The sequence below is a fragment of the Meriones unguiculatus genome, chromosome X (genome assembly GCF_030254825.1).
Source record: "Meriones unguiculatus strain TT.TT164.6M chromosome X, Bangor_MerUng_6.1, whole genome shotgun sequence".
Classification (NCBI taxonomy): domain Eukaryota; kingdom Metazoa; phylum Chordata; class Mammalia; order Rodentia; family Muridae; genus Meriones; species Meriones unguiculatus.
The window spans coordinates 30,729,395-30,748,399 of record NC_083369.1 but is presented as its reverse complement, the minus strand read 5'-3'; positions in this window follow the sequence as shown (position 1 = coordinate 30,748,399).

Below are 19,005 nucleotides of genomic sequence, written 5' to 3'. Positions count from 1 at the left end.
ATGATCATCCTGAGTGAGGTAACCCAGAAGCAGAAAGACACATATAGCATATACTCACTTATAAGTGGACATTAGCCTTGTTATATAGAATAAACATACTAAAATTTATAGTCCTAAAGAAGCTAAACAATAAGGAGGACCATAAGGAAGATGCTTGATCCTCATTCAGAAGGGCAAACAGGATAGACATTGGAAGTAGGATAAGATGAGCAACAGGACAGGAGCCTTCCACAGAGGACTTCTGAAAGACTCTACCTACCAGGATATGAAAGGTGACACTGAGACTCATAAACAAACTTTAGGCAGGGTGCCTGAATCCTTATGGTAGAAGAGGGAGATAGAAAGACATGGAAGGTACAGGAACACCACAAGAAGATCAACAGAGCCAAAATATCTATACTCCAATTTTTTTTTATTCCCAAATTACTTTTTATTGAAGTGTAACACACATATGAAATAGGACTCCAGTCTTAAGTATACAGAGTAATAAAGGATCAGCAATTTAACACCATTTTAATGGGAGTATTTGTTGTACACACACACACACACATGTATGTATATGTGTATATATATGTGTGTGTGTGTGAGAGAGAGAGAGATTTATATTCTTTAGTTATTTATATATTTTGGATAACAGAGCTCTATTAGATGTGACGTTGGTAAAAATCTTTTAACAATCTGTAGACTGCCAGTTTGTCTGAATGATGGTGTCATTTGCCTTATGGAAACTTTTCAGTTTCATTGTGTATCATTGATTAATTGTTGATCTGAGTGCCCATGGTTCAGAAAGTAATCTCCCAGCAATGCATTATGCAGAGAGAATCTAAATGGGAGGTATCCAATAAACACCTCTCTTCAGAGCTCAGGGAATCCTGAGAATGAGGAGGAAGAAAGAGTTTAAAAACCAGAAGGATTAGAAGACACTAAGAGAACAGGTCCTCTGAAATAATTAAACAAGGTACACATGAAATCACAGGGAATGAAGCTAATATAACACCTGCACCAGGTCCTCTGCATATATATTGTAGCTATTAGCCTAATATTTTTATGGGATTTTTAAGTGTAAGAATGGTTGGGTCTCTCACTCATGTGCCTACTCTGGGAAGTCTTCTCCTTCTGTTGGGATGCCATGTCCAAATTTAATATGATAGCTTATGTTTCATTTTATTATATTTTATTTTGTCATGTTAGATTGTTATTTCTTAGAGACCTGCTCTTTTTTAATGAGAATCAGAAAAAGAGTGGATCTGGTGTGAATGGGAGGGAAGCTAGAAAACTGGAAGTAGAAGTAGGAAAAACTGTAATCAAAATATGTTGTAGGAAAAATACTATAATTTCAATAAAAGCAATAAAAATGTGAGTAGCAATGATGTAGTCACTGGTCAACAATTCAGTGGGAATTACATGGGCCCAAGGTGAAGAATTGCAGTGCAGACTGCAGATCCAAATATAGTCCCAGACAGAGAATTCACACAGAACTGTTGGTACCAAGTAGAATATGATAGAGATAGTTCTTGAGTGTCCCACAGAGCTGTTGTTACAGAATATCATATAACAGAAATGGTGTTTCAAACTCCCTCTTAATTATCTCCTTCAAATATCAAGAAGTTAAATGCTTTTGTTGTAAGTGTCAAATTCAGAGCATTGTGGGTTAGAAGTATGGAAAACTGGTGCTAGTCAATGTGACGATCCTAGACAACTCACAAGTCAATCCACGGCAGACTAGAGAGAAGAATTTATCAAACCAGCTGTTATCCCATTAGATCTCAGCGAGGGTTGGCCTTCTGCAGAATAAAGCATATAATGTTTTATTTCCTATGAATTAGTTCCCTCTGGCTACATAAAAAAAATAACAATATAAAAATTGGTGACAGTACGTGCCTGTAAATCCTACCTCTCTGGCAGGCAGAGGCAAGTGGATAGCTGTGATTTCAAGGCCAGCCTGGTCTACAAAGCAAGTCCAAGACAGCCAAGCCTACACTGAAAAACACTGCTCAAAAAGAAATAAACAAACAAAAAATTGTTGACAAGTCAAACAGTGGTGGAGTATGCCCAGCACTTAGGAGACAGAGGCTGGCAGGTTTTGTGAGTTCAAGGCCACACTGGTCTACAAAGTAAGTTTCAAGATAGCCAAGGCTATACAAAGAAATCTTGTCTTGAAAACAACAACAACAAAAACAAAATGGTGACAAAAACCACACAAATGTAGCCAAGCACGGTGACACAAACCTGTAATCCCAACACACGGAGAGGCAGAAGCATGTAGATCTCTGTGAGTTTGAGACCAGATTTGTCTACAAAGTAAGTCCAGGATAGGCAAGGCTACACAAAGAAACCCTGTCTCAAACAAACAGAACAAAACAAAAATTAAAATCAATCAATCAAACAAACAAATGTATGCCTTCAAGTTCTGGAAGTTAGAAGTCAAAAAAAGAAATAAAAAGTTAGTTGGAATTGGATCCTTTGGGAAGCTCTGAAAGAGAATCTATTGCAAGCTGCTCTCATGTCTTCTGGAAATTTGCCTGTATCTATACTTACATCATTTACAAGCTCATAACTACTGTACATTTTAATGATTCTGAATATCTTGGAAGCCAAATCTTCTTTATCTATTCCCTGAGCTGGTATTAGATATTCTTGGCAATCTGAAAATCAATTCAAATTTTACATTCAGTTATGTAAATTTATTCATTCATGTCCTATGTACAGACATTTACACAAAAACTTTTAGAGTTGTTTTCGTGATAAAATTATTCCAGTATTTTCACAATTAAACTTGAAGAAAATTAATATTAAATATTCTACCTATCAACAAAATATTCCTCCAACTATAACTTCAGTGATTTATCCATTCTTTAGAGATTTTTGATATTTTCACATATTTCAAACATATATTAATATATTTATTTTAAAATACCAGATATTTTGTTATAATTATATATGTTATGTTTAATTTAAGTTTATTTTATGTTGTTTGTTGTCTCGAGGCAAAGTATATGCTTGCATATTAATCTTATGCATTACAACATTTAGGGACTTCCCATTATTAATATTTATCATAAATATATTTTATTCATTTATCATATCCATGTTAATATACAAAATAAATCATTTGTATTTCATAAGTATGACAAGTATTTCATAAGTATTAACAAGAAATATAATCATAAATTCAATTTTCCATGTTATATAGCATATTTAATATAGCTTCTCATAGATAAGATAGCTTTATCTAATCTGGTTATATTTATTTAAACCATGAATAAATACTGGTTTTGGGTTTTGCTAATAAAATATTTCTCGTCTCTTCTTCTTATGTTTGTTTTTCAAAACAGAGTTTCTCTGCATAGTCCCAGCTATCTTGGAACTCACACTGTAGGCCAGGCTAGACTTGAACTAATAGAGATCACCTGACTCCTGAGTGCTGCTATTAAAGGCATGCACCACCACTGCCTGGCTACATTTTTTTTAATGTGACATTTTATTCTGTTACTGTAATTACACAAATTTTCAGGTGAACTAAATTAAAATTGGGTTCTGAATTAACATGTAGTAGATTTATGTGCTGTGAATGATGACAGCTTCTGTCTTACTCTGTTTCTAGTAACAATTAATCACAAATAACATATATTGATTTTATAGACATCACTAGATTAAATTTGAAGTAGTTTAACGTGTTTATTGAATTTTCTAAAAATATGTAACAATTATCCAGTTTGCCAGATCTTCAGAAACTTCAATAGTAGCTACGTAATTCATCTAGAGTTTTTATACTTGTTCTCTTGTATTTCCTTTTATAACTTTACAAATTCATTTTTTTTTTCTTTTTTCTTTTTTATTAATTACACTTTATTCATTTTGTATTCCCCCATAAGCCCCTCCCTCCTCCCCTGCCAATCCCACCCTCCCTCCCCTTTCTGCATGCATGCCACTCCCCAAGTCCACTGATAGGGGAGGTTCTCCTCTCCTTTCTGATCTTAGTCTATCAGTTCTCATCAAAAGTGGCTGCATTGTCCTCTACTGTGGCCTGGTAAGGCTGCTCCCCCCTCAGGGGGAGGTGATCAAAGATCAGGCCAATCAGATTATGTCAGAGGCAGTCCCTCTTCCCATTACTATGTAACCCACTTGGACACTGAACTGCCATGGGCTACATCTGTGCAGGGGTTCTAGGTTATCTCCATGAATAGTCCTTGGTTAGAGTATGAGTCTCTGGGAAGTTCCCTGTGTTTAAATTTTCTTGTTCTGTTGCTCTCCTTGTGGAGACCCTGTCCTCTCCAGCTCTTACTGTTTCCCAGTTCTTACATAAAATTCCATTCACTCTGCCCAACAGTTGGCCATCAGGCTCAGCATCTACTTTGATAGTCTGCAGGACAGAGGCTTTCAGAGGCCCTCTGTGGTAGGTTCCTAGTTTGTTTCCTGTTTTCTTCTTCTGGCTTTCAGAAGCCCTCTGTAGACGGTTTCTAGGTTGTTTCCTGTTTTCTTTTTCTTCTGATGTCCATCCTCTTTGCCTTTCAGGATGGGGATTGACCATTTTAGTTAGGGTCCTCTCTCTTGCTTTGTTTCTTTAGATGCACAGATTTTAGTGGGTTTGTCCTGTGTTGTATGTCTATATGAGTGAGTATATACCGTGTGTGTCTTTTTGCTTCTGGGACAACTCACTCAGGATGATCCTTTCCAGGTCCCACCTGTGTATTGCTACAACAATCAGGGTATTCTGTGTAGGGATTTTAAACAAAATAACCTTTAAAATACTTTCATTACTTTAATAGATTTTAGTATTTATGCATTTAAATTTTATTTGTGTTTAATGAAAATCTTTTTTCTAATTCATATACCTTTGATAACCTCTATTTATATATATTAATTCTTTGTTTATAACATGTTAAATATAAATATTGATAGCACATATTTTAGCCACTATTATTATTTTTTCTTCACAATTTATTCATTATATATCCTGATTGAAGCCCTCTCCCTCAACTTCCCCAGTCCCACCCCCTCCCTCTTCCCCTCATCCCCTTCCCTCTGAAAGGGGGAGTTCTCCATTATTACCATCTGCCCACAGCATGCTAAATTTCATCAAGACTGCTTGGATCCTCTTCCTCTGTGGCCTGGCAAGGTTGCATCCTCAGGGGCAAATGATCAGAGAGCAGTCAGCTGAGTTCATGATGAAGAGAACACCTGATCCCCTTGCTCAGAGATCCACATGGAGACTGAACTGAAAATCAAACACATCTGAGCAAGGGGTCTAGGTCTTCTCCATGCATGGTTCTCCATTGGTGCATCAACAGTCTATGCAGGACCCCCTGAGCTCAGATCTTTAAGTTTTGTTGTATTCACTGTGGGGCTCCTGTCCCCTCATGTCCCACTATCCATAATCCTCTCTTCTTCCATAAGACTCCCTGCCCAAAGTTTGGCCCTGCGTCTCAGCATCTGTTTTGATCCCCTGTTGGGTGGATCCTTTCAAAGGACCCTTTACAGTAGATTCCCATCCTGTTTCCTCTCTTCCACCACTTCTGGTGTCTATCCTGTTTGACATTCTAATGAGATTTAAGCATCCTGCCTAGGGTCTTCCTTAGTGTTTAGCTTCTTTAGGTCTGCTGATGGCTATCCTGTATTGTACGGATAATATCCACTTATTAAGTGAGTGTACACCATGGCTGAATTTCTTCTTTTTCTATCCATTTACCTGCAAATTTCATGATTTCCATGTTTTTAATAGCAGAGTGGTACTCCATTGTGTAGATGTACCAGAATTTCTTTATCCATTCCTCCATTGAAGGACATCTAGGTTGTTTCAAGATTCTGGTTATAACAAATAAAGGTGTTATGAACATAGTTAAGCAAAAGTCCATATTGAATGATAAGTCATCTTTGGGTATATGCCCAGAAGTGGTATAGCTGGATCATGAGGTAGTGCTATTCCCAGTTTTCTGAGAAGCACGGGATTGATTTCCAAACTGGTTGTACATGTTTGCACTCCCACTAGCTATGGAGGAGGGTTCCCCTTTCTCGATAGCCTCTCCAGACATGTTGTCACTTAAGTTGTGAATTCTCTGTTAAGAATTCTCTGTACCAAATTTGTAAGTGGATTATTTGGTTTGTTTGTATCTAATTTATTGAGTTTTTCATATATTTTATATATTAGCTGTCTGTCAGATGTAGGGTTGGTGAAGATGTTTTACCAGTCAGTAGGCTTTCATTTTACTCTGATGACTCTGTCCTTTTCTTTACAGAAGTTTTCAGTTTCATGAGGTCCCATTTATTAATTGTAGATCTTAGAGCCTGAGCTCTTGGTATTCATTTCAAGAAATTGTCTCCTGTGCTAATGAGTTCGCGGCTCTTCCCAACTTTTTCTTCCAACAGATTGTGGCTAGATTTATGTTGAGATCTTTGATCCACTTGGTCTTTAATTTTGTGCAGGGTGATAAAATTGGGTCCATTTGCATTTCCTACATGTACATTCCCAGTTAGACCAGCACCATTTGTAAACGATGCTAAGATGCTATCTTCTTTCCATTGTATGTTTTTGGCACCTTTGTCAGAAATCAGCTGTTCATAGGTGTGTGCAATTATTTCTGGGTCTTCTAGATGATTCTGTTGATCCACCAGTCCATTTCTATGCTAGTACCATACAGTTTTTATGACTGTTTCTCTATAGTACAGCTTGAGATCAGGGATGGCCATACCTCCAGAAGATTTGTTATTGTACAGGATTATTTTAGCTATTCTGGGTTTCTTGTTTTTCCATATGAAATTGTGAATTGTTCTTTCAAGGTCTGTAAAGAATTGCATTGGTATTTTATTGGGAATTGCATTGACTCTGTAGATTGCTATTGGTAGGATGACCATTTTCACTATGTTTACCTTACCTATCCATTAGCATGACAGATCTTTCCATCTTCTGATAACTTCTTCAATTTATTCTTATATTTTAAGTCTCTTTCATACAAGTCTTGCACTTGCTTGGTTAGAGTTACACCTAGGTAATTTACATCTTTTGGGGCTATTGTGATGAATGTTGTTTCCCTAATTTCTTTTTCAGCCCATTTGTCTTTTGTATACAGAAGGACAACTGATTTTTTTTTTTCGAGTTAAATTTGTATCCCGTCACTTTGCTGAAGGTGTTTATTAGCTATAGGAGCTCTTTCGTAGAATTTCGGGGTCACTCATATATACTATCATGCCATCTGCAAATAGTGATACATTGACTTCTTCCTTTCTGATTTAAGACCACTTGACCTCCTTTATTTTTCTTATTGCTCTAACAAGGACTTCAAGAATTACGCTGAAATAGATGGCAACCTTGCCTTTTCCTTGATTTCAGTGGGATTACTTTAAGTTTCTCTCCATTTAATTTGATGTTGGTTATAAATTCACTGTATATTGCCTTTGTTATATTTAGGTCAGTGCATTGTATCCCTGATCTCTCCAGGACTTTAAACAGGAACGAGTGTTGGATTTTATCAAATGTTTTTTCGGCATCTAAGGAGATGATGATGTGTTTTTTTTTTTTTTCTTTCATTTTGATTATATGGTGGGTTATATTGATGGAGTTTCATATATTGAACCACCCCTGCACACCTGGGATGAAGCCTACTTGGTCATTGTGGATTATATCTTTGATGTGGTCTTGGATTCAATTTGCAAGTATTTTGTTGAGTATTTTTGTATCAGTGATCATAAGGCAGATTGGCCTGAAATTCTTTCTTTGTTGGGTCTTTCTGAGGTTTAGGTCTCAAGGTGACTGTGACTTCATAAAATGATTTTGGTGATTTTCCTTCTGTTTCAATTTTGTGGAGTAATTTGAAGGGTATTGGAGTTAGCTCTTTTTTTGAAGGTCTGGTATAATTCTGCACTAAAACCATCTGGTCCTGGGCTTTTTCTGGATGGGAGACTTTTGATGACAGCTTCTATTTCCTTAGGGCATATAGGATTATTTAATGTATTTACCTGGTTTTGATTCAGCTTTGGCAAACTGAATCAATCAAAACATTTTTCATTTCTTTTATATTTTCAAATTCTGTTGCATATAGGCTTTTGTTGTAACCTAATGATTGTTTGGATATCTTCAGTGTCTGTCATTATGTCTCCCTATTCATTCTGATTTTGCTGATTTGGGTATTTTCTCTCTGACTTTTTGTTAGTATAGCTCCGGGTTTGTGTATCTTATTTATTTTCTCAAAGAACTAGCTCTTGCTTTCATTGATCCTTTGAACTGTATTCTTTGTTTCTAGTTTATTGAATTCAGCCCTGAGTTTAATTATTTCCATCAGTTCTCCTCTAGGGTGTGTCTGCTTCTTTTTTTTCCCTAGGGCTTTCTGGTGAGCCATTAAGTTGCTTGTATGAGATGTTTTGAGTTTCTTTTTGAAAGCACTTAGTGTTGAGGTCCATTTGTTTCATGACATTTGTTAGAATCATTATTTCTCAATTTAATTTCTGTTTTGTTCACTCGTCCTTTGTTGAGAGTGCAGTGTTGATGTATCCCACTAATAATGTTTGTAGATCTATGTGTGGTTTAAGTATTATTAATGTTTCTTTTACAAATGTGGTGCCCTTATATTTCTGACATAGATATTTAGAATTATAATGTCTTCCTGTTGGAATTTTCCTTTAAGAAGTATGAGTGACCTTCCCCATCTCTTTTGATTAATTTTCTTTGAAATTTTATTTTATTAGATATTAAGATGGCTACTTCTGCTTGGTTTCTTTTTAAGTTATTTTTATTTTTATATAAGTTACATTTTATTCACTTTATATCCTCCCAACTGTAGCCCCTTCCATCATCCCTTCCCAACCCCATCTCCCTCCTTCATCTCCTTCCATGCCCCTCAGGTCAATTTTCTTGGAAAACAGTCTTCCTGCTCTTTAATCTCAGGTAATATCTATCTTTGTGACTTAGGTGTGTTTCTTTTATGCATAAGATTATTGGTTCTTGTTTATGCATCGTTTCCATTACTCTGTGCCCTTTTATTGGATAATTGAGTCCATTGATGTTGAGAGAGATTAATGAGCAGATCCTATTATTTTGATGCTGGTTGTAGTAATGTGTTGGTGTACATGGCTACTTTTAGTTTTGTTGCAGTGTATTTTCCTGAATGTAGATAGCTTTCTTGAGTTGTATTTTTCCTTATAGTACCTTCTATAAGGCTGGATTTGTGGGTAGGTATTGTTTAAATTTGTTTTTGTCTTTGCATTTCTTGTTTTCTCCATGCATGATGATTGAGAGTTTTGCTGGGTATAGCAGCCTGGGCTGACATCTGTGTTCTCTTAAGGTGTACATTATATCATCCAGGTCTCTCTAGCATTCATGGTCTCTGTTGAAAAGTCAGGTGTGATTTTGATGGGTTTGCCATTATATGGTACTTGGTCTCTTTCCCTGGCAGGTTTTAGTAGTTTTCCTTTGTTCTGTCTACTTACTGTATTAATTATAATGTGGCAATGTTATTTTTGTTTCTGGTCTAATCTATTAGGTGTTCTGTAGGAATCTTATGTGCTTATAGGCCTCTCCTTTAAATTAGGGAAATTTCCTTCCATGATTTTGTTGAAAAATATTTTCTAGGCCTTGGAGATGGAAGTCTTCTTTTGCCTCTATTCCTACTATTCTTAAGGTTTTGTCTGTCCATGTTGTCTTGGATTTCTTGAATGGTTTGTGTCAGGAATTTTTTAGATTTAACATTTTCTTTGATGGATACATCAATTTCTTCCATTGTATTATTCATACCTGAGATTCTTTCTTCAATCTCTTGTAGTCTGTTGGTTATGTTTACTTTTGCACTTCCTATTTTCTTCCCTAAGTTCTCCCTCTCCATGGTTTCCCCCATTTGTGTTTTCTTTAATTTTTCCAATCCCATCTTCAGATCTTGAACCATTTTGTTGATTTCCTTTACTGTCTGAATGTATTTTCCTTCAATTCCTTCACCTGTTTGTTTGAACATTCCTCTGTTTCTTTTATTTATTTTCAGTGAGTTTATTATTTCTTCCCTGAAGGCCACAAACTGTCTGCATCTTCCTGTATTTCTTTATGGAAGACCATAATGTATTTGACTTTATCTTCCTCTATTTCTTTAAACATTTGTTTCCTCCATTACCCTCTTCATAAACATAGATGTAAAGTAATCTTCTTGAATTTCACTTATGTTAGGGTAACCAGGGTTACTTGCTCCCAGATAACTGGGTTCTGGAGATGCCACATTGTTTTGGCTTTTGTTGGTTGTGATTTTACACCTGCCTCTACCTTTTGGGCTGTCTCAGGTGTTGGCTGTTAGTTTCTGGTGCTTTCTGGAATCCCACTGTTGGATGAATTCCATTGACAGGAAAATAGTTGTTCCAGAAAGAGGCCTCCTCAGCTTTTTGGGTATGTCCATTTAATGGCCTCTGCTTCTCAGGGAAGTGCTACAGCTCACCTCAGGTGTATGGAACTGTGGAATAACTGCTGTGTTTGGTAGTCAGCAGGGCTCTCCTCTCACCAGGAGAAGTCCTGGAAACATCTTCTCTGCCATTGGGTTTCTTGCTCTAAATTTAGTGAGCTGCTGCTGCTCTTACACTGTATTTGCTGAGCACAGCCCTCTTGAAGAACCAGGGAATCCCATGGTTTGGTTAGTTTAGATAGAGAGAAAGGTTCTACTTAGAGTAGTGTCTGGGGACTGATTTCGTGGATCCCAGGCTTCTATAGGTCTGAGTTTGGAGCTCTGTGCCTTAATACCCAAGTGGTTGTCATGGCAGGTTGAAGAAGGCTAGAGTCTGAAGCCTGAGAGTACCCAGGAACTTTCACAGGACTTGCTGGGAGTAGTGAGGTTGGACATGATGTTTTCCTCAGAGTAGGGTTTCCTTTTTATAGGGAGACCCAGTCTGTGGTGTTGGGGATCCACAATTCAGTTTAGGAGGGTGAGTAGAGCGTGCAGGTGCAGGCAGCCACTATTAAATTTTAATGTAAAAACTTTAAACAATTCTATAAGCTGTGTGTCTGTCATTGGGGTTTTTGTTTTGTTATTTATTTCCTTGATCTATTTTTAAGATTTATTTTTATGTGGATAAATGTTTTGTCTACATGTTAATTTTACGCACAATGTCAGTTCAGTGACCCCAAAGACCGTACTGTGGCATCAAATCCTCTGAGATAGCTGTAGGCCATTATATGGATGCTATGGACCAAACTTACATATTTTATGAGAGAAACAAGAGCTCTTAACCACTGAACCAGCTTTCTAGTTCCTAAAGAAAACATATTTACAATAAATTGACTGGCTTATGAATCAATTTTCTTTTTTTATTCAAAATTTCTCTAATTAAACAAATTCATGTCCTGAAATTCATTCTTCATCTTTATTCAGATCAGTCCTTTGCTATATAATGTCTGATACTCAATTTCTAGGTTCTCCCACACATCTGGATGGTAACTAGACTTTACAAAAAGGAGGAATTAATTACTAATGAAACCCATAACTCATGAGAGAATGCAGTGGCTTGTATATTGGGTTAATTGTGCTAACTATTGTAACAAACTGGTGTTACATTAGGTTGCAATTTTATTTTATATGTTAATTTAAATAATTAGCAAAATAATTAAGACATAAGACACTAAATGTCATGCTGTTCACTAAAGGCAGAGATATGAAAAATGTGTATATCCCTAATTCTATTGCTCAAAACTGAACTCAGAAACAGCCAGAGTGCTAAGAACAACAAATTAAGTTAGTAGAATGAAAACGAAAAAGAAAATATTTAATATAAAATCATCATCTATATATAGAAAGTCATTTAAGCAAAAAAGGCTGTAACTCATAAAATCATATTTTGCAGTCTTTATCCTGAGAAAGTATGTTTACAATGAAGTTTGCATAAAAGGCTAAATCTGGAAGATTAAGAGAATAAATAAACATATCAATATGTTTTGTAGAATGATGCTCCACCATTATTGTGGTACTTGTCTATCTTTTTTTTTCTACTACCCTATCATAAATCATGGCTTAAACAGACTCTTACTACAGTTTCTGAAAGGATACATTACGTGAACTACTCAAAACATTTCTAGAAGGGAGAAGCTACAATTACCAGGAATCCCTAACTGGAAGAAAACAGAGCCACAATGAAGAATCCTGAGGAATAAGAATGGAAGAGATCACCATTGTGGGATAAAGCATACATAGAAATCTGTCAATGACTTACTATGTTTGTGTCTCTTTTATAAGTTACTACAAAATGACTCTTGACTGCAAACAGGCTTTTGCAATATACTGACATGAGGGACCAGACTGCAGCTAAGCAGAAATAAAAATCTTAGGGCTTGCAGAAGCCCATATGATGTGGCAGAAGACAAAAAAAAGGGTTACTTCCATTGGGGAAAGCAGGAACATGCACAGGGTCATACCAGATGTGACCTTACAAAGTGTAAAAGCTGTGAAGAAAGGTGTTGGTCAGAAGCTGTCCTGAAGCTTGTGTGCCATAAAGTTGAAAGATGGAAGAAAGAGTGTTCCAAGTACTGCTGATTGTTAAAAATATGATACTAAGTAAAGATTTATCAGATTATAAAACACTGAACAGAGAATATCATGGCAGAGATCAGAATCTTTCTCTTGTTAGAGCCCATACATCTTGTTCCGGGCTGTGCAATAAATTTTTAAAAGTTTAGAGGTCTGGTTTCACTCAGAGGCCTTGCTTCAAACAGGGGAGCCATCCCTAGAAAACATTTTCTCAGGAAATATTAAGTGCCACACTAACTCCAGAGTCTATGTGAGAGTCTACGTGAGCATAAAAATGTGCTATATAAGCATAAAATTATGCTGCTAAGACGAGGAGACACGTTTCCTACGGGAATCCTCTCCCTGGAAGTCCCTGGATGTTCCCTCTGGCCATCTACACCAAAAAGATGTACTCTGAAAATCTTGCTTTTTCAGATGAAGGATTGAATGAGCCTTTTGATTTTTCTCTATGATTCCTGGTACAGCACAACTAACTAATCAAGGAAATATATTTTTGATAGATTATTAAAAGCTTTAGCAAGAATAGAGTAAAAGAAAAAGAAGTAATGAATCAAATTTATTATCAGAAAGCATTATAAAAATAAAAAAAGAAATAATGGTCTCCTTCTTAAGAAAAAATAGCATAAGCAAGTACAGCAGGCTTGATCATACCTCCCTTTAGTGTCTTGTTTCTAAGGAAGGTTATAAATCTTCAGCAAGACACATGGGAGGATGGTTGACCAAGGTGTATTTAGACTTTAATGTAGAAAGAGATTTTGGCAGGTATTTGACTTGGCTTGGAGGGTTATTATAGCTCCTGACTTTCCCTTCACTAGTCAGTGATATTGAAACCACGGTTTGAGTTTTTATTTCTTGTTTGCGTTGATCAGAAAGTTTCTAGGCTGAGATTTCTTGTGGGCACTGCTTTACGCTTGGCTACACTTTCGAGTTAAAACATAAACTTTGTATCCTTGGTAAAAGTTTGAATGTTCTGAAAAGCATGCCAACTTTAAGGTGCTTCCTTATGAAATCACTATAAAATTATTAGCCTGACTTCAGTAAAATTACAGCAGAGTCAAAGCGATCTCGCCTGAAACTGTGCCTTCCTGATATCCAAACCCTGATTCTCCTGAGGACGCAGGGAGCCTGGCTGGGCTGGTCCATGGCAATTAAGGAATCTACAACCCAGGGCAGAGTCCTTGGATGCAGGATGCACTGTGGGAAAAGGGAAGCCTTAGTCTGATGCAGTTGGTAATGGGTACCACAAAGGGGGAATAGGAGGTATAGGGCTTATAGAAGTCAAGATATTGGCCACAAGGAATTATTTTGTGTTCTGTCCACCAGAGTTTGTCACAATATGTTCTGGTTTGGGATGTTCAGTGCAAGTAATGTCTCCAACTGACAGTCTAGTGTTTATTTTTTTAATTTAAAATGATATATTTGAACTTCAATTATTTTACATACATACATATATATATGAACATATATATGTATGTATGTAACATGAACATGGACATATATATGAACATGTGAGTGTAGGTACCAAAAAATACCAGAAGAGGGGTGTCAGATCTCTTGGAACTAGAGCTATAGGTAGTTTGTGAGATATCCGATATAGGTGCTGGGAACAAACTACTCTTATTAACCACTGAATCATCATTCCAGCATGGCTTTCCAGGGTTTTTTAGAGAAACATGGACTTTGGAGGTGAGATTAGACATTATTGTTTTTTTTTTTTTTAATATTTGTTTAACAATCAAGATGGGCAATAAAGTGTTTGAAAAAAAACTACCTCCCATTACCTTCCCTTAATTCCTCTTACATCCCCAGTACAACTTTTTCCTCCCATCTTCTTTTTTGATGTAGTTCTTTTAAATATTTCATTAGTTTTTGAGATAATAATATAATTCAACATTTCTTCCTCCCTTCAAACTTTCCCATTTACCCATTCTCTTTAAAATTTATGGCCTCTTTTTGTTAATTATTACTATGTGCATATATGTATATGCATATATATTCCAAAACATAACTTTCCAGTCTTCATAATATTACTTGTATGTATGATTTCAGGGCTGATGATTTTGAATTAGATAAACAATTGATATGCTCTCCCCTGTGGAAGATGATTTATCTTGCTCTTAGCATTCCTTCATTGCATGCAGTTCCTTGTGCAATGTTGGGGACCTATGGGGTTTTCTCCATTCATTTTTGTATGTTTACTGGTATCATCCTTATTCAGGTCATGTTGAGCAATCATGTTGGTGAGAATTTATGGGTCTCTGACATAACTTGGAGACACAATCTCACAAAAAACTCCCTGATCTCTAATCTCTAGTTCTTACAATCTTTCATTTTTCTCCTACACAATGCTCCCTAAGCCTTGGGTACAGGAGTGATTTGTATATATATATATATATATATATATATATATATATATATATATATATATATTGAGACTGGGCTATACAGCTCTGCATTGTCATTGGCTGAGGCTTTTTGTAGTGGTCTCCATCTATTGCAAAGGTGGATATCTCTTGTTAAGGAGAGACAACAACACTTATACGTGGGTATAAGAACAAATGTTAAGTTGTTTTTAGGAATTATGCTAGCTTAGTAAACAAGTGGTTGTCTGCATGTCTCTTCCAATGCTGATGACTTCACTATCATTGGAAAGTTAGCTAGGATTTCAGTACCAGGTATGGCTTTACTGTTGTTGAGTGAGTTCATAGGGTCATAGCAGGGTAGGACTGTTGTTTACCTACCCCTTTGGAAGTTTGAATGGTGTCTTCTGGCAATATGAAAAGTAGTTCTCAGGGAGGAGGGCTTTAGGACAGTTCCTGTTAAGGGGTCCCTGGGTTATGTTTGTGAAATGCATGCTATCTTTAACAATAGGGACTTAAGTTCTACCTCTGCCTTCCCAACTTCTTGTTGCACAGCATCCCTCCATTTCTTTAAGAGTAAGAGTCCATTTACTGCTCCCCATGTGTGCATGAATGTAGACTCATCTACTACAAGATAGGTAGTCTGTCAGCAAGCACTTCCCTGAAGAAAGCTGACTTTCCCATATCCAGTTAGCATTTCTTACAAATAGCTCTTCAAATATGGATAAGTTTGTTTTTTTGTAACAGAATCCCACCTGGTAGCTTGGGATTGCCCGCATTTGGCTCTGTAGACCAGGCTAAACTTGAAGTTAATACAGTCCTCATGCCTCTGTCTATTAGAATTTTTCTGTTCCTCTTCATTAAAGTTCTCTGGGGCTAAGGTTTAGTGATTATGTTATAAATGTATCAGTTCAGGCTGGACACCACAATATGAGTTGTATTCTGTATCTTGACCAGTTCTGAATTTCTGTGATGGTCTCTGCTATAAAACAAAGCCCCTTTGGTAAGGGATAAGAGGTACAATTACTGAAGAGACAAGGATAGACAGACTGCAGTTGAGAATTATACTGGTTTAGGAAACTGGAATTAGTAAGAATACCAAGGGAGAAAAACAATTAATCCTCTTTTTTTCCTTTATTCAAAAATCATTTTTATTACTTATAGTTTATTCACATTGTATCCCAGCTGTAGCCCCCTCACTTGTCTCCTCCCAATCTCCACCCTCCATGTCCTTCTCCTATACCTGCCACCCTATCTCCCTCCTCTTCTCCTATGCTCCTCCCCCAGTCCACTAATAGGGGAGGTCCTCCTCCCCTTTCATCTGACCCTTGTCTGTCAGAACTCATCAGGACTGGCTGCATTTTCTTCCTCTGTGTCCTGGCAAGGCTGTTCCCCTTTCAGGGGCAGGTGATCATAGATCCAGCCTCTGAGTCCATGTCCCAGACAGTCACTGTTCCCATTATTAGGAAACTCTCTTGGAGTCCTAGCTATGATGGACTACATCTGTGCAAGGGGTTCATAGCAGCTTTATTTGTAATAGCCAGAAGCTGGAAACAACCCAGATGTCACTCAGTTGAGGAATGGATACTGAAATTAAGGTACATTTACACAATGAAATACTATTCAGCAATTAAAAGCAAGGAAATCATGAAATTTGCAGGCAAATGGTGGGAACTAGAGAAGATCATCCTGAGTGAGTTATCCCAGAAACAGAAAGACACACATGGTATATATACACACTTATAAGTAGATATTAGACATATAATATAGGATAACCATGAAATTAATCTTCTTAAGAGTCTATGACTCCATCAGCCATGGTTAGCTGCCTAGCTGTACTATACCAGGAAAGGATTTTCTCTTTTTGAACAGTCTTTTGTCCTATTAGACTGCTATTGGTTAACCCCAAAACATAAGTGTCACTATTGTGCCATTAGACCTACTTTTGAAGCTGGCCATTGTTAAAATTCATATAATTTGCATCTGTGTAGAACTAAAGTTTTTCCCTCTTTGGCAGCTTGCACTGCACCTTTGGATAATATGAGAACTGGTCCTCAGGTAGAAAGCTTTTTAGGTCAGTTGCTGCTCAATTCCTACATATCCTATGTCTGAGGTGTGTACTGTCTTTAGCAGTAGGCTTTTACCCTCAAGATCTAGCAGATAAACAAGGGAAATGGCAATAACCAATATTATTTTGAGAATCTCATGGACTACCCAGACCAAAACTTCACAGTGAGCTTTTCCATGCACAGTACTTGGGATATAATGTAGCTCTCAGAGTGAGCATTGTCTGCATTATCTGCCAACATTCCAAGCATAGACTGTTAGATTATTTGTGGCTCTGTGGTTTATATCTTGAATTCTATAAGCCTTAAACCTCCTATTCTCCTTTCTTTCATTCTTTTTTTCTTTCTTTTCTTTTTGTACCTATTACCGATTCCACCAGACTAAGGCCTCCCTTTTAATGTTTTTTTTTTTTTCTACTTGGTGTTTTCTCTCCCTTCCTTTCTCCTTACCATATAAAATTACTGTCCTATTTTTCAATTATCCCCTTATAATACCTCTGAGGGCATTTCTTTAATTGCTAATTGATATAAGTTTTCCCAACCACAATGTAAATAGTGTCATTCCTAATTGAACAGGCCTGTCTCATTCATTATTATATTACTGTGAAGTAACTGAACATTACTAAGGCAACAGTGAGAAGAGAAAAACCTTTAATTGTGGCCACTCACAGTTTCAGAGTTTTAGTTTATTATCAGCATGGTAGGAATCATGGTATCATGAAAAAAACCCTTAGAGTAGTAGTTGAGAACTATATCCTGATCCATAGAAAGAAAGAAGAGACTCTGGGCCTACCATGTGCATTTGAAACTTCACAGCTCACACTCAGAGACATACATCAATAATTAAGAAATCTTTATAATTCTTTCAAATATGTCACTCCCTGATAACTATAATTTCAAACAGATAAGCCTATGAGAGCCATGCTTTAAAAAATAAATTTATTTTTTATAAATTACATTTTATTTTTATTTTTATTAATTAAAATTTATTGACTTCCCCCCCTCCCCCTGTAGCTCTCTACCTCCTCTCCACCCAATCCCAATCTCCCTCTCTTTTCTCCACCCATACCCCTCCCCAAGTCCACTGATAGGGGAGGTCCTCCTACCCTTCCCTCTGATCCTAGTCTATCAGGTCTCATCAGGAGTGGCTGCATTGTCTTTTTCTGTGGCCTGGTAAGGCTGCTCCCCCCTCAGAGGGAGGTGATCAAAGAGCAGGCCAATCAGGTCCTATCAGAGACAGTCCCTGTCCACATAACTGTAGAACCGACTTGGGTACTGAACTGCCATGGGCTACCTCTGTGTAGATGTTCCAGGCCATCTCGATGAGTAGTCCTTGGCTGGAGTATCAGTCTCAGAAAAGACCCCTAGGCCCAAAATTTTTGAATCTGTTGCTCTCCTTGTGTAGCTCCTGTCCTCTCCAGGTCTAGATATCTTCCACTTCTTTAATAAGATTCCCCGTACTCTGCCAAAAGTTTGATTATGAGTCTCAGCAGCTGCCTTGATATCCTGCAGGGGAGAGGCTTTCAGAGGCCCTATGTGGTAGGCTCCTTGCCTATTCCCTGTTTTCTCCCTCCTCTTTGCCTTTGTCCATCCTTTTTGCCTTTCTGAATGAGGATTGAGCCTCTGAGTCAGAGCCCTCCTTCTTGATTAGTTTCATTAGATGCACAGATTTTAGTGTAATTATCTTATATTATATGTTTAATATCTACTTATGAGTGAGTATATACCCTGTGTGTCTTTCTGTTTCTGGGATAACTCACTCAGGATGGTCTTTTCTAGAACCCACCATTTACCTGCAAATTTCATTATTTTCTTGTCGTTCATTGTTGAGTAATATTCTATTATGTAGATGTACCAGAATTTCTGTATCCATTCATCAACTGAGGGGCATCTTGGTTTCCAGCTTCCAGCTCTTACAAATAAACCTGCTAAAAACATGGTTGAGCAAATGTCCTTGTTGTATACTTGAGCGTCTTTTGGATATATCCCTAGGAGTGCTATAGCTGGATCTTGAAAAAGCGCTATTCTGAGCTGTATGAGCTGTATGTGGAGCTACACAAGGAGAGCAACAGATTCAAAAATTTTGGGCCTAGGGGT